This window comes from Uloborus diversus, chromosome 10 (assembly GCF_026930045.1).
Source record: "Uloborus diversus isolate 005 chromosome 10, Udiv.v.3.1, whole genome shotgun sequence".
Classification (NCBI taxonomy): Eukaryota; Metazoa; Arthropoda; class Arachnida; order Araneae; family Uloboridae; genus Uloborus; species Uloborus diversus.
The window spans coordinates 69,729,070-69,751,625 of NC_072740.1; the positions used below are offsets into that span (position 1 = coordinate 69,729,070).

The window sequence follows — 22,556 nt, forward strand, 5'->3', positions numbered from 1 at the left end:
TACATATCCAGATGCGGAATTCGAAAAGAACTGCTGAGATTCGGTGAAGAAGATATACGCATTAGTTCAGTCAATTTATTGAACCAATTGGATTACATAATTTGTCTCATATTGCTATCAAATGAGCATTCGGAAGGATGGTGGCGTTAAAATTTCTGGTGTTACACTTAAGTGCAGCGACAAGGTGACCTAAAATCGCTGTTCAAGAAGAACGCCCCGTATATGCGTCTTTTGTAAGACAAATGGAAGAAAACGTTTCTCAATGGCTGAAGGAACACTGAGACAATCCTTTCATTAACCGCTTCATCTAGTAATTTCTTGCCATTACATTTTAACGTTGCATTCCAGCATATCATCGACAGAATGCTAAACTAACGCCTAATACTTGCGTCTTTTACAAGACAAATCGGAGATGACTTTTCTCAGGGATTAATTAACAACAAGACAATTCTTTCAACCGCTTCATCTATTAATTTCTTGCCATTACATTTTAACATTGCGTTCTGGCATATCGTCGGCTGCGTGCTAAACAAACGAATATGAAAAATCCTGTTTTTCAAATTACTTTTAATAGGGAAGTTTTCGATTTTTCAGTTTTATTTTTATATGATAGAGTAACATGTATGAACATCATAGGTGAAAAAATTTTTGCGATACGATAAGTAGTTTTTTTTAAATTAATTTTTAGAGTTCAAACGCTTGTGACGTCAAATGGCATAGGAAGTGACGTCATGCGCTCTTCCGATAGGGGAGAAGCCGATGGTCACGCATTCGACTTCGAAGACGAAACGTAAAAGGCTTATCTCCTTGCATTTAACTCCTCGCGTTTCTGGAACATTAAACCTCTCATCCTCTCGGAAATATTCGAATATCATCATTGATTTTACATGAAGATTATTTAGATTGTGCTTTAACGAATCCGGTCTCCATAGTGTGTTCAAAAGGATTATTGAATTTCTAAAAAATATAAATATGAGCGTGCTCAAAATGTCCCTAGCGAAAACAAGGGATCTTCGGCGGAAGGCTGCCCATTCGCACCCTGTGACGTAGGCTCGTGACGTTTCAGAAGAGCGCACTTTTGCGCGAGGATTTTTAAAAATTCATTAAAAATCAACCACAGTGTTTTAAAATTCGGCGTTGGTGAATTTTTTATTTTTGAGGGTCAATTAACAATATCCAATAGCCAAAATATGAACATTTAATAGGTTGCAACTTCCCTATTGTATGAAAAATTATTAATAATTTCACATATAATTAATAGTAAAATGATAACTTCAAACGATAGTTCAACACTCAAAGTTATCTTTTAAAATTTAAAAAATGAAAAAAACTAAACACGTCAGATACAAAGGAAATTATATTCAGTGTTTTGGCTCTCCTGAAAAGTGTCAATTTTTTCATTCATTAGTTTAGCAAAGTACCGACGATATATTTACATGTATTATGATTCAAAAAAATGTTTGTTCGTTTGGAGCTGTATTTTCCAAAAAAATGAATAAAAAAAAAAATAAAGAAGCCCGACAAAATAATACACAAAAAAAGAGTTAATAGTGTGGGAGACATTAAAAGTCGTAATATATTTATTATGACTTTTAAAAGAGTGAAACCTCAAAGAAAAAACTTTTACCATTTAATTCGCGCTTAAAATACTAATCTTTCTCACTCAAAAAAGAGCTAAAACGAAAAAAAAAAAAAAAGCACAAGTATTCTTATATCTATTAAAGGAAGTAAGACATCAAAAACTGTCCGCGACCGGAAAAATACGTTGAGGTCACACACTGTATAAAAGTAGCCTATTGAACACATAAATAAGATATTGAGCTCACGCATTTGATACGAGAACTAAAGTTTAAGTGATACAAAGAAAAAAAAGCGTACATATACTTAAGTATCGAACGTGGGAAGAAAATTCGACTCCTATTCTCCCAGTTGAGCTTCTTCAGCAGCCTGAAGCGATGACTATAAAATCCATATGTATGCAGGCAGATATCCGACGGAAAAAGGCATTTATTTTCGTGACTAAATTGACTCCGAAAAATACGCAGGTTTTTTCAAGAGCAAAGTCCGGCGTATTATATAAAATTTATAGAATTTTTCCTCCAACCCTTTTCTACCAAACCACAAGACTACTATACCCTTTCACCATGATTTAACCAGGGAGTTGAACTCGCTGCTACACTGGAAATAAATTTTGTTTCTGTCGTTTTGAGTTTACTTATTTACACATATGCATTCTCAACTTGGGTGTTTCTTTGTTTACCATGAGACATATCTTTTCTTTTGAAAGAACCTCGCATTACTTTTGTGACTTGTTTCAAGCGAAGACTGAGCTTTCTTAGAAAAGAAAAATTATTTTCTAGGGAAAATTTTAGGGGGCAATTTCTTTCTAGCATGCTTTCTACCTCGGAGAATTGTACTTAGTTTATTTCCTACATATCGTCTCCTCAGAGCAACAGAAGGATATCTTACTGTTGTTTTTAGGCTTAGATATCTTACAGTTTGCACTGAATCGACGATATGTTAAAGAGTCAAATTGTTAAGTAAGTTATTGATAATTGTAAATATTACTAGTCTTCCCAAACGTCGAAAATCTGATGAACACAATAAATTTTTCACTTATAAATATTATGAGCAATTGTGCTTTAATTTTTTAAAATCTCTTAGCGACCTCAGAAAAGTGGATTTTTGGTCATGTCTTCCTAAAGTCCACGACATAGAACATGCTTGTATGCACAAACATGATACATGAATTGTGCTAACATAATCCGTTTCAGCTTCTCGAATTTTTTTCGCAATTAGTGGCCACAATAGTTACATTACTTCTACTATAATTGCATTCAAAAAGCTTGAGCATAATGATTAAGTGCCAATATTTGCGTATTATTTTAAGAATTGTTTTCTACTTTTTTATGATTGAAAATGTCCATAAAAAGGGCTTTTAAGCCGCATTTTCTGGTTCATGCATAAAAAGGAGAAAACAAAAACTAATCTTTAAAACCACGGCAGATAACTTAGAAAGGTCTATAAATGTGATTACAACTTTCTTTAATATACTAACACATTTCAGTTTGGAAAGATAATTCAAAAAAAAGTATAATAAAAATCACGCATAAGCATTTCATTACTTTAAACTACTTACTTCAAGCATAGAAAATAGATAGCTGAAAACAGAAACCCCCAAATAGGTTTTTATTTATCCATGGACATGTTTGTTCATTATGCAAAAGAAGTTTGCAACAGTACAAAAGTGGTCGGATATAAATTTTAATACGTAGTCTTCAAGCATGTTATCTGATATTAACAATTAAAGTGGTAATCCAAAGAACTGAAAAAACGCAAACATAAATAAATCCTGGAATGTGATACCGTCTGAAAAGAAATTTTGTTGTTAATTGCCTGTGTTTTTTCGTTTTTTTTTCTCTCTTTTTTTTCACAGTATTTGGAATCTTAATTTCTTTCTGTAATCTTTTCTTTTCAATTTGTTTTCAGTTTGTTTCATTTATTTACCTACTGCGACCATTCTTTGTCTTAATTTTTTTTTGCAGCCTTGATTACTTTTTCCACTTTCTTCCCTAGAATCCACATTTTTGTTCAACTCGCATTCTTGTTTAAATAATCCTAGCTGATTTTCCTTAACACAAATTCCTTTCTTGATTCATTTCTACATTTTATATCGAAATAGTATCGAAACTAATTTGATTCTTTTCAGAGATAAATTGAGCAGAATTTCGGTTATTGGATTTTCCCTCACTCAAACTGTCAATGATTAACTAAATAGCTAAGCAAAATGAAATAATTTATCTCAAACGTTTTGAGAGGATATATCAGTCTATAAGACGGGAAAAGTGAATTTTCCATTGTAATTTCTAGTTATGTTAGAAAAAGGCTAAGCTTAACAAAGCTGTCTGAACTATAATCTGATTTGATTAACGTTCATAAATTTTAACTATATAAAAAGCAACATCACGCTCCGTAATATATTAAATGAAGAAGGAAAGACACAACTAAATACCATCAAAACCAGTGTAACTGAAATATTTTAACTATTTTATAAATGTACAAAAGGATAGCTACCATAAACAATATTTTAAAATTGAAAAACCGATTAGAAGGCAACACAAAAGATGAAAGCTAGCTCCAAAAGTAAATTAATTTTTCCTTGATAAAAAATAAGAACACAATTTCGTTTAAATTTTTTCTATAATTTCCTTAGCATTTATTATTTAAAAAAAAAACTGAAATGTAATTTTACATAGCAAAACTTGGAGGACCTTTTTGAAATGAAGAATTGCGATTAAAATCATAAAACGCCATTGTAAAATTTTAAAAAAAGTAAACAAAAAAAGGCTTTATATGTTAAAACATGTGAAAGTTTGGGAGGCTAAATTATACGCACAAAGTGTTGATATCTAAAATTCTCAATAGCACATTTATCTACTTACCGTCCTAAAAAGCACTGTAAAAACTATTCAGAAACGTTCCTGAAAAATAATGGGTAGCTAATGTAGTATAGCCAATAATATATCTTGAAAAAGCCAGGAATGTTTTCCGCTAAAATTCAGTAACCTTTCTGAAATTATCCTGGAAGACTTGGAAGCCTGAAAAGCTCTCCCAGTTTAAGCCAGTTGTGTCTCTAGTAAGTATAATATGACATCATGATACCTTCCTGATTTATCAAGAAAGTTCCAAAATCAGTATCAGTATCTGAGACAGAAGTGCAAGAGAGTATAAAGAATTTTTTAAACTCTCCTGCAATTCTTGCTAAGCTTGTCCATAGACTTATTAAGTCTGGACGGGCTATAATCAAACTGAATCCGATACGCTTTATAAATACGCTCAGTTTTTCTTTAAACTGGGAGCTAAAAAATATTTTTCACAACAGTAAGAAGACTGCATTCGTGTAACTTGTAGTAATTCAGGAAACCTTTTGACAAAGATACTTCATTTTTCCAGGAAGTGGATAAAAACCATTGAAATCCCGAAGCATTACACGGAGTTAATCAGTAACGTTTCGGATTTTTTTTTACAATGAGGCGATTCGATTTTAATTCAGGTGGTTGCTATATTACGTGTGTACAGCTGGAAAACATGCCTTGATTTCTGAACTCGTTATAGATGCTCGAAACAGAGTTTGAAAAATCTTTTAACATTTAAGGTTAAATTATTTTATTTTAGTTCTCAAAGCTTTGATGACGTACTTCATTCGTATAAGCATCCCCTTGAAAACATAACCAATTATTTAGGGCATACCTTTGGTATGCTTGGATGGTGGTTTTCTGATCTTTTAATATCCCTGAAATATATTCTTATCAAGTTGATCAAAAGCTGACAATTTAATACATGTTAGGCAGTTTTGGTTTGCGTAAAAGGTCTGCATTAATGAGTCACATCAATGGTACTAGTCCAATGGTAGGAGAACTTATCCTCTATTTTGTAGCAGGAGATGGTACTAGTGTTCCTGGTAGGAGCTGTTTTACAAAACGATTTAGAAATGTTTTTCAATGGAAGCCTACATAAATATTAGGGTATGATCTTAAAACGCATTTTACTGAAAACTTTAAAACATCCACTCACATCTCTTTGCTTCTCACTGCCTCATTTATGCTTTTCTGTTGCTCATTGACAGTCAATGGGACAATACTAATATTCTTAAGATGCATGGTTATCACAAAAATATTCCTTCAATCCGTGGTATTTAATTTCTATATATGTAGCGGACCAATGACAATGATTTTCCCTTTATTATGTGTCTAAAATATTGTGTGTGCTTTCAGTATTATTCTTCCGTTGACGCTTATTTCAGGAGTAAAGTTTTATGCAGATAAAAATAGCATACTTAATTATTAATCTTTGTTTGCGTTAATTCTTACATTAACTTTCCCGATTTATATCCTAAACTAATTAATAAGGAGCTAAAGACCAAATACAATGAGTCGTAATTCTTCCTTTCCAGTTAAGCCGAATTCCAATCCTAGGTGATTAATTTCAGGAATTTTAACTGCTGAATAACAATGATTTGTTTTGATATTGGTCAAATATATTATGTGCGTTCTCAGCTTCATTGTTCAGCTGAAACCAGTTGCTAAAGCAAAATTTCATGTATGTAAAAAAGATATGTTTTTTAGGTAATTCTTTTTTTATATTTTTCTTGCATCAATTTTCTTGAATTGTATCCGAAGCTAGTTAATTAAGAGCTAAAGACAAAACAATGACCAAAACACTTGATTCATTTTTCCGTCTAAGCGAAATTCCAATCCCTGTGGTTAATTTCTGCGCTTTTACCTGCTCAATAACGATGATTTGTTTGAATATTTGTCAAATAAGTCATGTGGATTAACAGCATCATTCTTCAGCTGAAATCCGTTGCTGAAACAAAGTTTCATGCATGTAAAAAAATATAGTTATTCCCCTCCCCCTTCCCCCGAATCATCTTGAATTAACTTTCCTGTACTATATCCGAAGCTAGTTAATTAAGAGCTAAAGACCAAACACAAAGGGTCTTGATTCTTTTTTTCCATCTAAGCCAAATTCCAATCCCTGGCGATTAATTTCTGGGCTTTTAACTGCTCAATAACAATGATTTGTTTGAATATTAGTCAAGTGTATTATGCGCGCGCGCGGATTAGCAGCATCATTCTTCAGCTGAAAACCGTTGGGTGAAGCATAGTTTTATGTATGTCTTTTTTTTTTTTTTTTTTTTTTGCGACTCTTCTTGCATTAACTTTCCTGCATTACATCCGAAGTTAGTTAATTAAGAGCTAAAGACCAAACACAAAGGATCTTGATTCATTTTTTCCGTCTAAGTCGAATTCCAATCCCTTGCGGTTAATTTCTGGTCTTTTAACTGCTCAATAACAATGATTAAATAACAGGAGACTTTTTAACTATCAGCCAAAAATCTATATGAATGCTCATCCGCTTGCGATGGAAAAGCACACTAAATACTTGGGCTTTGTTCCGGACAGCGAAGTTACTTGCAATAGACATATCGATCACTTAATACAAAAAAGCAAAAAACGCTTAATGATCTTAAAATATATTTCAAGGCGCGACTGGGGCGCCGACTCTAAAACTCTCAGAACTACTTACATGGCCCTAATAAGGCCTATTCTAGAATACGGCTATCCAGTCTACAGTTGTGCCTCAAACACCAACTTACAAAAGCTTGAAAGGGTACAGCTTAGTGCGGCTCGTATAATTACAGGACTTCGTAATAGTTGCCCAAATGAGATAGTACTATATGAGGCCGATCTGCAACCTCTCAGCCTTAGGAGAAAAACTAATTTGGTGAAATATTTCTCAAAGCTCACCAGTTATGGGACCCAGAATCGAACGTCTGAGTTCTTGTTGGGGTGGACCAACAATAAAAGATTAAAGAAAAGTAGCCCTTTAAGATTGGCTGACTCAGACAACTTGATCCCAAAAAATGTAATTCAGCATAGTTTGAAACAGAGCATTAATCCCTCAATTGGTTTAAACAGAGTCTACTTCCACACGGATCTTCCTTCCCAGGTGAACAAGAAATCAGATGCACCGGCTTATTTGAAACAATTGGCTTTAGAAGTGATAAACAATATCCCTGAGGACTCTATTATAATGTATACGGATGGTAGTAAGGATGAACGTAACTGCTCTGTTAGTGGTGTTTATATTTTATTCCAAGGGTGTGGAACAAAATTAAGCAGAAAAAATCCAGACTGTTGCTCAGTTTTTAGAAGCGAGCTTATTGCTATCGATGAGGGGCTCGGTTCAATTTTGTCTTCTCCCGGCTCTTCAGCCGTTTGGATTCTGTCAGATAGCCGAAGTTCCATCCAGTACCTCTCTTCAATTGGCATAAAGTGGGTGATGGTACTGGTGTTTCTATTATTAACAAACTGGAGCATATTCTTCTTTTCGAGAGGTGCATTTTCAGTGGATTCTATCTCACGTTGATGTACGCGGTAACGAGATGGCCGATATCTTAGCTAAAAAAGAGACTGGTGAGCCATTATATACACCTGATTCCTTGACTTACTTGGAGCTATTTTCTAAGGCTAAAAAAAAAGCAAAGTCCTCCTGGACTGCCCCTCCTACCCATAATTGGTACCAGGCGAAGTGCCCGGGAGATGCATTATCTCTCAAGTGTGGTAGGCGAGATCAGACGACCATCACTAGGCTCATTAGTGGACACCTAAAATCATTGACTTATTGCAGTGGAAAAAAAAAGACTTTTCCAACCTGTGTGAAGTGTGCCGACCATCAGGCCACCCCCGAACATATACTGAATTGTCTGGGACTTTCAAGATTGGATGTTTTGGCGGATCCAATGTTGGTGTTGGATTTTTTGAGAGTGACGAATTTCATAGACCTGGTTTAGCGCTGTTAAACACCGGAGATTTGCAACAACAACAACAAAAACATAACAATGATTTGTTTGAATATTGGTCAAACGTATTATGTGTGGATTAGCAGCATCATTCTTCTGCTGAAATCCGTTGCTGAAGCAAAGTTTCATACATGTAAAAAAGTATAATTATTTTTTCCCTCGATTCATGTTACATTAGCTGTCCTACACTATATCCGAAGCTAATTAATATAGAGCTTAAGACCAAACACAAAGAGTCTTGATTCATCTTTTCCTTCTAATCAGAATTCCAATCTATTAAACGCTCAACAACAATGATTTGTTTAAATATTAGTCAAGTGTAATATGTGGATTAGTAGCATCACTCTTCAACTGAAATCCGTTGCTGAAGCAAAGTTTTATGCATGTAAAAATAGTATAGTAATCCCCCTCCCCCCGATTCGTCTTATATTAACTTCCCTGCACTATATCCGAAGCTAGTTAATTAAGAGCTAAAGAACAAATATAAAAGGGGTCTTGATTCATCTTTTCCGTGCAAGCCCAATTCCAATCCCTTGTGGTGGTTAATTTCTGGGCTTTTAATTGCTCAATAACAATGATTCGTTTGAGTATTAGTTAAGTGTATTATGTGGATTAGCAGCATCATTCTTCAGCTGAAATCCTTTGCTGAAGCAAAGTTTCATGCATGTAAAAATAGTATAGTCATTATTTTCCCCCCGATTCGTCTAACATTACTTTTCCTGCACTATATCCGAAGCTAGTTAATTAAGAGCTAAAGACCAAACACAAAGGGTCTTGATTCATCTTTTCCAGATAAACCAAATTTCAATCTATTGTAATTCATTTCTGGGCTCCTAACAGCTCATTAACAATGATTTGTTTTAATATTGGCCTAATGTGCTATGTGGGATTCTGAACATTATTCTTCCGTTAATGTCTGTTGCCGGAGTAATGCTCCCGTGAGGATTCTGTGTTCGGAATTTCAGTAGGATCGCTCAAAAACCCGTTTGGCGAAGAGCGATGGAAATCGTTTTGCTTTTCCCTCCGCAGTTTTCCTAAATCGAATTCCAGATTAATAAGTAGGTAAAGCAGGTAAATCATTCTCGCAACTTCCGCCGAACGAGAAGAAATATTGTTTGAAAATGAAAAATTGTTTCATCTTTTCGGTTCTTGTTCCTTTTTTTCTTCTTCTTGCTTCTTGCGGATAGTTTTCAATTTACATTTTTTTTCCTACTCCACACTTTTTTATTTGATGAGGCCGTTTGCGGAGAAACCAGGCTGTTTTTTACTGGTCTTCTTGGAAAGGATTGAAACAATTCGATGAGCTCTCGTAAAAAACTTTTTTCGTCTTTTCGTTACATCAAAAAATATGTTTCGAACTTTGTCAATGAGGCAGGTTTTATTATGTTGTTTTAAATTTGTGAATTGAAATTGTAAAAAAAAAATTAGGGAGGGGATCGAGCTGCTATTGTGTTGTTTTAAATTTGAATTTGAAATTGTGAAAAAAAAAAGTGTTCAGGGGAATCGAGCTGCTGTCAAACCTTTTACTATAATGAAAAAAAAAAGTTTAACACTTATATTTATAATTTTCAGGCAGTTTGGTAATATTGTTTTCTGAGTCAACATTGTCTTAAAATATTCAAATAATTTATTGCAAAACAACACTGTTTTTCATAAAAACCCTCACTTCGATTGCAGTTTTTTCTAATGACTTTACCCGCGGCAACTTAAGTTTTAAAACTTTGTTGCGAAGCACAGTGACTGTTATTTAAACTGAACAAATTAAAAGCAACGTGACTTTATGCTTTTTAGTGCTTGAAGATATTAGTTTTTGTGCAAATGTAAATTGTTACATACGCAAAATAGCCGGTAAAATTTTAAATGTCAAGTCATTTTATAAAAGTGACGTTTCAAGCCTTTTATATAAATTTTATTTTAGCTTCACGTTGCTAAACGGCAAAATTTGTTTCGATGTGCGCGAAAGTTTTTAAAAAATAATTTTTTAATATAGGTCATTCCGTTAAGGAAGGAAAAATGCTATATAAGACATGTATTTAAAGTTTAAAATTACTCATTTCCATACGGATTTCCCGTTTAAAAAGTTTTTTAGATTAGTATGAATACTGGTTTTAACTCCAAGTTTTCGCTGTATTATTTAATTGCTTCTGACATATCGTGTTGAAAATGTCTTAATATTAATTTCAATAAATATTTTCAACTTTATCGTATGTTTCCTATGATTCTATTTTACGTAAGTGTTTAAAATACCATGTTATGTACAGCTTTCTTGTTGTTCAGTTGTCTTGATCTACATTAAATTACACTGGTGTGTAAAAATTAAGGACGAAGTCGAAAAATTAACATATCAGCTGAACGAAGAGGCAGAGCGGGCAGAAAGACCAATCAGGAGATTAAGTAAGGTGCTGTACGGTAGCACATGCGCAGATATGCAGGCAGACGTAATGGGGGAGTGTCTGAGTAGTATAAAGCATGTTGTCGGTGTAAGATCAGTATTTCTGGCAAAGAGATTGCACGCCGTATAGCAGTTAAAATCACACCGAGTGGCTGCCTCAGCGAGAAATGGCGAATAATCAATCTGTTAGACGACATCTGGATGCTTTTACCCGAGGTCGAATCATTGGGAAGTTGGAGGAAGGCCGCAGCGTGACAAGTGTGGCTGCAGAGTTCGGAATTGCTCACAGCATCGTTTCACGACTTTGGAGACAATTTCAAACTACAGGAACAGCTATCCGGGGGCTCAGTAGTGGTCGTCCACGAGGAACCACACCCGCAGATGACCGTTATATTGTCTTACAGGCCAGAAGAAACAGGCGGCAGACAGCGGGAGAAATCGCTAGACACACGACACAGGCGACTGGACGACCGATATCGCGTTTTACCTTGGCCAGAAGACTGCACGGTGGTGGTCTGTTTGCACGGCGCCCTATACGGTGTGTACCTCTAACGCCTGCCCATCGGAGAAGGCGTTCTCTGTGGTGCCGGGAACACCGGAATTGGAGAGACAATGAATGGGGACGAGTACTCTTTACAGATGAGAGCAGATTCAGTCTGAGTAGCGATTCTCATCGCATACTCATCTGGAGAGAGCGGGGAAGCCGCAATCAACCTTTGAACATCATTGAAAGGGACAGGTATGGAGGTCGCGGTGTTCTCGTTTGGGGAGGCATCATGCTTGGTAGTCGTACAGACCTTCACATCTTCGACGCAGGTTCAGTCAACGGGACCCGTTATTGTAACGAGATTCTTCTTCCATATGTGCGTCTTTTTAGAGGCGCTATGGGTCCGCAGTTCTTTTTCATGGACGACAATGCACCATGTCATCGCACAGTAGCTGCCGAACAGCTCTTAGAGAGTGAGGATATTGAACGTATGGATTGGCCGGCACGATCTCCGGATCTCAATCCCATCGAGCATGTATGGGATTTTCTAGGCAGACGCTTGGCAGCTCGTACCTTACCACCAGTAACGATTCGGGAGCTTCGATTGGCGCTGCAAGACGAATGGGCAGCAATGCCTCAACAACTCATTGACACCCTCATTCTCAGCATGGGCAGACGCTGTGAAACCTGCCTAGCAGTCGGGAGAGATCATATCCCCTACTAAAGACCGGATGTTTCTTGCTGAACACCCATCACAGGGATGTTTCGGCCTTCAGTCGCATTGCGCTCCAGGCTACTTTTTCAATAAAGCTTCTTTTTATCCCTCTGATTTCTCGTTTAGTAAGTGTTGCTTACATTACACATGTCCTTACGTATTGGGGATCTTACGTTATTAAATGTGTTGATTTGGAAAGCTTTTGTACAAAGTTATATTGAAGAAACCGTCTCGTCCTTAATTTTTGCGCACCAGTGTATGTGCATCCAACCAGCTGCACCAAATCTTTCTTTTTTGTTTTTCGGGATTTTTTATGATAAGTTATTTTCCATTTTTAATTGATAAAGCATGAGGCATGTTTCTATTGCATTGCATGTAATGGTCATTTTTCACTAACAAATTCATTAGTTTTCGATGAAGGTACTAATTAGATGTGACTGCGTAACTTTAAAAGTTCAGATAGAATTTTGAAACTTTTTCTACTTCTCCACTAATGCAATTCAACAATAAACGTTCTTAGTTTGTGCTATTTAGGGTTTCTTACATAGTTTGTTTCCTTTCAATAAAATTTCGGGCACATTATGTCAGGTTTTTCCCTAGTTTATCAACGGCAAATTTCAATGAAAGCCAACTTTCTTAATTAATTTGGAACTGTGCGACAGTTAGTTAATCCTAAATATATATTTTTTAAAAATTTGATAAATGAATAAGCTAATTATGTTGTGTTATTCCAGACTGGTAAACACTGAAGAACGTCACTTTCAATGTATCATTTTGATGTAGAACTGCACTGCATTGAAAACATCTGAATAACGATTTTGAGAATTCTTGGTTAAAGATTCGTTAACGGAACTAGTTTCATTCTTACATTAACAAATATGCTCTCTTAAAAAATGCCGTTAAAGAAATTTTCGTTGAAGACAGGTAAAGTATTTAACCAGAAAATATGATGTTATTTGTTAAACCAGATTTTAGCTACTTAATTTCGAATGCGATCATGTGTGAAAAATATCCTCACTGTAATCATAATTAGTGCAAGCTATACTAAAACCCTTTTCGATGTTTATTTTCTACCTTCAAGTTTTGGGAAATATTGAATCATATTTAAGGATATATAGATGCTTCATAGCAAGTGGCACCGAGTAGCTAACCAACCAGTTGACGATGATATGATAATGTTTCATCCAGAGTATTGAATAAAAAGTGTAAAATAAAAAAATATTAAATAATTTATATTAATTATTTTGATGAGGACTACAATCTGAGTGTCTTGCCTTCGTTACGCATCGTATATTTTTTATTACAGTACTGAATACATATAAAAAACACATGCAATAATTTACATCGGATAGAGAGGAAAGTTCATCCGGAGCGAGGGTGTCTTGACCCACCGCCTCTAGGGGGAGAAGCAATTTCTCAAGCCATTCAGCAACTGAGCCCTTAATTAATAGGCTTAGTAAACAAAAAAATTCAGGCAGTGAAAACTACCTGCATTTGTCACACGCAAATAGCGTGCGACACCCAGCATGCGCCGATCCCAAACTGACAAAATGGCAACTGGTTTTTGAAATGGTACTTTTGATTATTGTCATGTGTTTAGTGACACTTCCAAGGTTAAGACACATCAATTGACGTAAGAATTACCGAAATTGGCCAAAGCGTTTAGCCTGTAGAACGCCACATAGGAACAGACATACATACATAGACTGATAAACACATTACCTTCCTTTGCGTCGCGCACGCGCAGTCGGGTAAAAAAACATTTAAGTACTAGTTGAAAATATGGCTGATTTCTTCTTTGAGACAATACTTAAGCTCCATAATGAAAACAGCAGTGTGTATGATATAGACCAGCAGTTCTCAACCAGTGGTCTGATGGACCGGCACCGGTAGCAGAAAAAATTGATCGGTCTTCAGAGATTTTTACTCTTCCATATAAAAAATTCGGCAATTTCTGTAATTATAATAAACGTAAAACAAAAAATGTATCATACCAATGACAATTTATTTTATTTTCAAATAATCCACAATAGAGGATTGTTTTTATTTTTGGCAATTTCAAAATATTAGAGATGTCTCAAAAGTTCATAAACACTTGCAAAAAATTCAAGTGGTTCAGTATCTGAATTAAATAAATAATCTGAATCTGATTATTTATTTAATAGATTAGATATTATTTCAGATATTAATATCTAATAATCTGAATTAATTTTATCTGAGTTAATAGATGTTTGTCTTTACTTTGGTTCTAATTTTAAAACATTTTTTTTAAGTTCATATTAAAGAAAAAAATGGTGGTTCAGTATCTGAATTAAAATGCAAATATTCGCGAATAGTATCTAATCTTCTAACGCTATTTTATTTTCACTCTAAAAATCATATTCTCCCTTACTCTACTGACTTTAAAAACTTCTTATCAGCAATTGAAGGCTAAGAAATTTGCATAATGCTGACAGTGAAACTTTGTTTCTGAATCAAAACATTTAAATTGAGTTCAATAATCCCATTAGTATTTAAACGTCTCTCTAAAAATATATAAAATACATTAACGGCCATATTGTGTACCTTCATTGAGAGAAGATAAAATGGAGGGATTAAAGACTTTCATTCGAGAAGCAAAGACACCAAATCACTTGATATATTTTAAAGCGAAGCATTGGAAAAAATCAGGTTTCTTTCGCTAGTTTCATGAAAAACGTGTCAACCATTCACCTTTGTTGAGTCACATCCTTTGGGTTTTTTGCCCAAGCTTTTGCTAAACCAACGATTGAACTTTCTCCTTCCATTTGCTAATTTCTGCTCTAAGGGTACCTACTTTACTGTTGAAAATGTTTGAAAAGTTTAGATCATAAAATTAGCAGTCATAACAAGTACGGAAATATCTAACATTAGTGAAAAATACTACAAAAATGCTTTTTCAGAATAAAAAAATCGCAAAAATTTTATTCTTTATAAACACTTAGGTTACTTTAATGATTTCAGAAATTTCTCATTATGAAGGAGCTTTGTTCCATTTAACTTTGAGCACATCTACGGAACTGAAATGAGTCTCAGAAAGTATTATTACACGAACTAAACGAATTTCTTAAAAACTTTCGGAACTTCTTTTTCGAGTGCTTAACTTTCATCTCATCCCCTTGACTCTTCCTCCAGATCAGCATCTCATATTTGTTGATTTCTGTTCTATTCCGAGGAGAGAAAAAATTCCGAAGTTGTCAGCTATTTCGAGAGCTATTGTTGTACAGCACACGAAGAGGAGAAATGCAAGTGGCTTTACATTAAGCTACCAAAAGTAAGTCATTTTTCAGCCCCGTCTAAAACAAAAGCTCGAAAGCTCTTTGATGGAAAACAAAAGAAACAAACAATTTTACTGAAAGGCCTCGTCATCAAGACAAAGAAATGGAACAAAGATCATTCTGGCGAAGATGAAGTCACGCAAAATCGGGCGACGCTGAAGTGCTCATTGATTTGCGATCTCCTTTTCCCTATGGCCAGATACATTCATCCTTTCAGCATTGCTTTAGGTTTAGCAATTATAAACTAGAACGCTATGTTTAGTTGTTACATAATATTAAAGATTTATTTAATTTGGTTAGGAGATTTGCGATACGCGGTTGTTACTTTACTACCTTAAGCCGCTCGTGAATAAATTTATGGGCTTATCTAAAGTAAAGACAGACGCAGGGGTGTCCACTAAAGGGATAGTGATCTAAGTTCCGATCGTCTAAATTTAGAGGGGGGGGGATTATTATTTTTTTTTTCTTCTATTTATTTATTGATTTATAAATTATTTATTTTATTTTGTTAATATTTTTTTTCATTTATTTTAGTTTGTGTGTCTGCGTATGTCATTGGTACAGAACTGAAATAAATAATAATAATAATTGAATATAACAAAAAAAAAATGGAAATAAATAAATAAATAAAATGAGATTTAAAAATTTCAAAAAAAAAGGGAAAGAGGGTTGAGAAAATAAGGGGGGGGGGGGGAATTGTGCCATTGAACTTGGGGGTGAAGCACCCCTCGATAGACGAAGCATTTATGTAATTTGTGTAATGTATATACATTTTTAAAAAATATTAAAAAGGTAAGAAGAACTCTAACGGAAGTTATTAAGTTACTTTTATATTCACGTTGTTAACAAATTTAGAAAGATAATTTTAGATTTATTCTGAATCAACAGTTGAACAATTTGGTGATTAGAGCGTTGCGAGGTAAAAGGAAAAAGACTAAAAATAAAAAGAGGATATTTTGTTGGAGAAAAATAAAATGATTTATTTGCCGCAAAACATTTTTTTAGTTTAACTTGTTCAACTCTACTTTCGAAATTGTCATAGATTGTTATTGGAAAAATGCTCAAAAAAGGTGCAGAGTTAACATATTGAAAGTAAAAGAATGCTACGAATAATAAAGAACAATACAAATCTAGCATTTTATATGGACCCTAGGTCCCCTAACTTGTATTCGGGTACATAATCTCCAAAGAAAAGTAATTAAAACACTAAAATTTTGACATTCTTACGCAAATGTTCTCCTAGATACGAAACGCTGCGTTTGTTCACTTACACCGCTTTAAACTCGCAGTCAATAGCACCATTGGGGGGGGGGGGATATAAGGTTAAAAAGGGTTTTTTATTATATTTATGCATGGGGTGTGGTTTTTTTCAAGCTGTACAAGATTTCGTAGTGTGTTCTTACGCATCATAGTATAAGATTTGCATTTATTTTTCAAACGCAATGATTTTTTTTTTTTTTGACAAGCTATTATTCCTCAGAGAGAGCTATAAGTTCCAATCTCATCTTCTGCATTGTTCCTTAAAAAGCTTGTAGAATTTAAAAAAAAAAAAAAAAAAAAAACATAATTTAAACATTTGTTAGCCGCAACATAGTCCCCCAATAGGTGTTATTGACGGCGAGTGTAAAGGGGTTCGTTATAACGCTGTGTTTTATATCTCAAGGAATAATGGTCGCACTAATGTGAAACTTTTCAACGGAGGTTATTTCTCTATTTAAAAGTTAGGGGACGTAAGGTCAGTATAACAAGTTATATTTTGTATTTTTTTTATAATTTTCTTTTTCGCTTCAAACTTTCAGTATCTTATCTCTGCACCTTATTTTGACCATTTTTGTAATTAAAGTATGCATCTAGAACTAAAGTTTGCAAAAATAGAAGTCTTGCTGGTAAAACGGGAATGCGCTGTATATAGTAGACTCTCGATAAATCTAAGCCTTGTAACTCGAATATTACTTTATCACGAAGTTTTCTTTCGGTCCCAAAATAATTCAGTGCTTTCAACGCAAAGTTGTCTCCATGTCTCGAATGTTCTTTTAAGTCAAAGTTTTTACAAAAAACTTCATTTTCATTTTATTCATAAAATTGCAGCCAAAACAAGAAAAACTTTTGTTTTCTCCTTTAGCACATTGCTTTGCTTATGTGCCCTCACGAAGAGGATAATTTATTTACAATTGTACTCCTTAATGCTCTGTGTTGAATGAAAGATTAAGCAAAGTATCAGACTTAAATTAGGATTAAAATTAAAAATTACAAAAAAAGTAGCTCTTACTCTCAAAGAAACTCAGATATATAATCGGGCTTTTTCGACAAAAATACATTCAAAAGCAATGTGATTTGAAGTCGAAAGAAAAGAAATTGGCCGTAGACAGAAAGAGTAGTTAAAACTGCATTAAACGCTGTGGTTCCATAACAAAGCTACAGTGACAGACGAATGAGATCATTTTGAAATATTTCTGGATGTGGACTGGGCGGAAAGGAAAAATTACATGAATATTGTGGAAAATAGAACTACGTGTGGATCCTTGTTCTACTATCCTTGCTACATTAGATAAGTTGGTAATTAACTTCCCATTATAAAGAAGCATACCGCAATTGTATATTTTCCTATCCGAGCTATGAAAGTCGAATAGGAGCTATCTTGTTATTATGCAATGTAGTTTTTGCTTTTTCTCCAGTATTTTTTCTGCCATGTAATTTTAATCCTGTTTCCTGATTTTAACTGTCATCTTGCTTTGCATCATGTGTCTTCTGTAACCATAACTGTTGCTGGAGTAATTTTATACTGTCGGGTATTCTTTGTTGAGTTTATTTTGTTTTCAACAGTTTTGCTACTGCAGATTGGTGATTTTTGATCCTGTTTTGTTCGCTGGTTGTTCTAGTGAAGTAGTGTCCGATCCTTTCCCCTCCGAAGATACACCAGTACCTTGCTTCATAAACATTGTATGGATCTTATTAGTGATGTTCCGGATATCCGTATCCGTATCCGCGGACATCCGAGGGAAAATAAAGATCTGTATCCGTATCCGTATCAGTTACTTTTTTGACGAATCTTAAACGGATCATTTCTATTCTAAAATATTTTTTAATATTTGAATAAAAGACTCTTATATTCCGTTTAAATTAGGTTTTAGTCCCTACTTAAATTATAAGGTATCATTTCAGAAGCCAATTCGTACCCCCCCCCCTCCCCGTTCCAAAAACTAAGAAGGAATAAGAAATAAGTTTTAAAAGAGTGTATCAGTGTGTCTTTTTGTGGCATCGTAGCTCCTAAATAGATGAACCGATTTTGATAGTTCATTTTTCGTTCAAAAGATGACTTGATCGAAAGTGTTCTTAGCGTGACCTCATTTTTTTGTAGAACTTGAATTACCGGAGATATTAATTAAAAACCGATTTAACGTTTTTCATAATTATGGTAATAAAAATTTACACGTACGTTAAAAATGTTGGCCCAAATTGAAAGAACGAAGTTTTATGCGTTTGATATTTATTTGAAACTTCCAACTTATATACAGTAGAAGCTATAATCTTGTTAAGGAAATTTTAAATGCAATTCGAAGCCTTTATACGCGTGATTGGTAGCGATTTCATAGTCGGAAGATAAGGAGAAAAAGCTTAATGATTTAAAATTTTTACCTGCTGTCAGTTCATATTTGTTAAAAAATGTATCTTCTGACCCGCGAAATTCATCTTAATATGAGGTCGGCTCTCTGGGACATGTTTTGTTTTTTTAATTTTTAAGTTAATATTAGTTTGTGTTATTGATTTGGGGTTTCTGTTATTCTTCATTTTTGTTTTTCTCGGCATCCTTTAAAAAAAGTGAGACTAAATTCTCCATTTTCTGTTTGTAAAGGTGTTCCCGGCTCTGTATTTCGTCGGTCGGAGAAGTTCGGTGGAATGGGTTCAGCGCTGCATTTATGCTGAAATAAAATGAAAAAAATTATTTCTAGGCTGTCCAGTAGCAGCTTTACACTCTTGCTCCTTTATCCTACATCTACTGAGTAAGCTAGAAATAATTTTTCGCATTCCATCGAAGCATTAATGCAGCGCTGACCCATTCCTTTCAACTCTCCTTCAATTTTAACGGAGATTTCTTTAAAGAGTAAATCATAGGCTTGATTATATTTTTGCCGCAGTTGACATTTTTTGAAGAAACTGCCATTATTCTGACGGAAATACATTTCGTAACAAATTTTACACTTGGATAGTTGAATTGGGCAAAAAAAATTTTGAGATCCGTATCCGTATCCGCGGATCTTGACACTAATGATCCGGATCCGTATCCGCGGATCTACTTTTTTAACGATCCGGCACATCACTAGATCTTATGTTTTATTTTCCTTTTTATTTGAATTTAATTTATTTTAATGTGTTTTTGTCTCATTTCATTGTCTTGATATTTGCCTCTTTTTACTGAATATTTTTGTACTGTTTTTAGTTTAAGCAGTTTATCGCCGACACCTATAGTTCATAAAATAAGAAACAACAGCATCAGAAAGCACAAATTGCAGATTACTGCAGACATGTGTATCGGCGTTACAAGGAAGACCTTTTTCAATGCAAAAGAAATTAGCTTACGAAGGAAAAGGTATCCGGCATCAGCTCATTTCTTTTGCATAGAAAAAGACGTTCATTGTAATAACTAAACACGTGTCTGTAGTAATCTGTAGTTTGTGCTTTTTGATTTTGTTATTTTTTATTTTACTTTTAAGCTCGAAAGTATTTATTTAACTACAGTATATATATTAGTTCGTTTTTTTTTAATCCGAAAAACTTTTACAAAAAATGTATTACCTGTATTTTGTATATATATATATATATATATATATATATATACACTATATGACCACTATATATTGGGAAACTTTCAAAAAATCACATTTTTACGGATTTCTCGAGAAATAAAAGACCAGTTGAATTTTTTTTCACATAAAAGGTGTACTCCAACCGCCATTTTAAACAAAAATTAAGTCTACTATTTATTTAGGGGACGAACAACAAATTGAGGAAACAAATTAAGGTTTTTGATCATTTTTTATTGTAAATAGCTGGGAATATGCAATAAATTTAAGAAATAAATTAAAACCCTATATAGAATTAATCTTTATATTTCGTGAAATATATCTCTTATACCCACGGAGATATTAGCATTTCTTTCAAAAATGCAAATTTGTTTTGAAGGTGTACGATAGCTGCGATAGCGGACTGTATTTTCATGCGGAAAGGTGCTGGTAGACGCGGGGTTGTTCATATTTATGCGATGTGATGAAATTTATGCGATATAATGAATAAAATAAGACAACTGACCACACATCATCCTTGTTCCACCTTTTATTGCGATCTAAAACCAAAACAGAATGAAAAATGCATGCCAAAATAAAACTCGTCTGCAGATAAAAATCGTCTGCATTATTATTCAATTCAGAGCAAGGCTAAACTTAAGCAGCGGAACTTCCCTTAACGCTAAACACACAACATTCCGCCCGGCATTGAAAGAATTTTCAATAATTGTCACATTAAATGAGATGAGTTTTTTCACAAAAGAAATTGTTAACACTCCTTTTGTCCTGGCAGGACACATATCTTTGATATCCCTCTTGTATAAATATTAGATGAGGTTTTTACTTTGACCACCCTAATATTTCCATCTGAACCAGGTGTAGTCTGTATAATTCTGCCCAAGGTCCATTTACCTGGGGGTAAGTTATCATCTTTAAGAAGAACCATAGTACCAATAGGAATATTACCTTGTTTGAAACACCACTTAGTACGGTTTTGGAGATGATTTAGATAATCTCTTTGCCAACTTTTCCATATCAATTGCGAGTACCTTGTAAGTTTTTGCCATCTTGACAAGTGATTTTCATTAGTATCAATTAATTGTGGCTCTGGAATTGCGTTAATTGGACGACCGATTAAGAAATGGCCTGGAGTGAGAACTTCGTATTCATTAGAATCTGATGGCAAGGGAGTTAAAGGACGCGAATTTAATGTGCCTTCTATTTGAATAACGATAGTCAAAAATTCTTCTATTGTAAGTCTAACATTGTTTAAATTTCTTTTCAAATGGTATTTAACCGACTTAACACCAGCTTCCCACAAACCTCCAAAATTTGGGGAATTGGGAGGAATAAACTTCCAAATTACTGATTCAGAAGTTAAATAATTAGAAAAACTGCTATTTTGCTTAGTAACAAGTGATAACAATCGTTTTAACTCCGAATCTGCACCTTTAAAATTCGTGGCATTATCTGACATAATAGTTGAACTTTTTCCTCTGCGAGCAAAAAAACGCTTTAGAGCAGCTATGAAAGCTTCTGAAGTCAGCTCTGTGACTAATTCAATGTGAATAGCTTTTGTAGCTAAGCAAATAAATAAAGCTAAGTAAATTTTGGAATAGATTCCCTTTCTTTGGTTCTTGTATTTAATTTCAAACGGACCACAAAAGTCAACTCCCGTAACATTAAATGTAAAATTAGGGTTGGTCCTTTCAGATGGAAGATTACCCATAATTTGTTGTGCAGTAACAGGTTTATTTTTGAAACACGTAATGCATTCATGAACTATCTTTCGTGCAGTACTTTTACCATTAATTGGCCAATATTGCATGCGAACATGATGCAGCAATGATTGTGGACCCAAATGTAAGTACTTTTTATGGAAATATTCAAAAATTATCGAAGTAAGTTTATGGCTCTTAGGTAAAATAATTGGATGTTTATGATCAAAATTTAAGTTGGAATTATTTAACCTACCTCCCACTCTAAGAATTGAGTCCTTATCTAGAAATGGATTTAAAAATTTAAGTTTACTTTTCCGAGCTACTGATTCGTTTTTCTTCAGCAGTTCTATTTCTTCTGCGAATTCCACTTCTTGAACATATTTAATCAAGAATTTAGTGGATTGCTCCAACTCTTGGATACTTATCTGACCCTTAAAGCTGCTTCGGCCCTTAGCAAATCTGAAAATAAAACATAATGCGAATAATTTTAGAAAAACTGTTAGAAATATTTAGGACTGTCTCAATAACCGAAGTGTCTTTCATTAATGTCAAACAAATATTCTTTTTGAGTTCAATTTCATAGGTGTTAGAGTCTAGATAATTTGTAGAGGTTTCTGTCATTTTCTCTTCCGACATGTCTTGTTGTAGAAATTCTGGACCCTTAAACCACAAAGATGAGAGTTGAGAGCTGCTTGCTCCGCGTGAGATCAAGTCTGAAGGGTTCTGTTCGGATGCCACATGTTTCCATTGGAAGGCTTCAGTAAGTTGTTGAATGGTAGAAACTCTGTTGCCAACGTAG

At 34.2% G+C, this 22,556-nt stretch overlaps 1 protein-coding gene across 1 annotated transcript in view; it reads left to right on the forward strand.

Annotated features, from left to right (window-relative positions):
• The window catches only part of LOC129231041 (RNA-binding protein 25-like), an 84,108-nt gene that overhangs the window by 19,009 nt on the left and 42,543 nt on the right, over nt 1-22,556 (forward strand). The window lies entirely within an intron of this gene.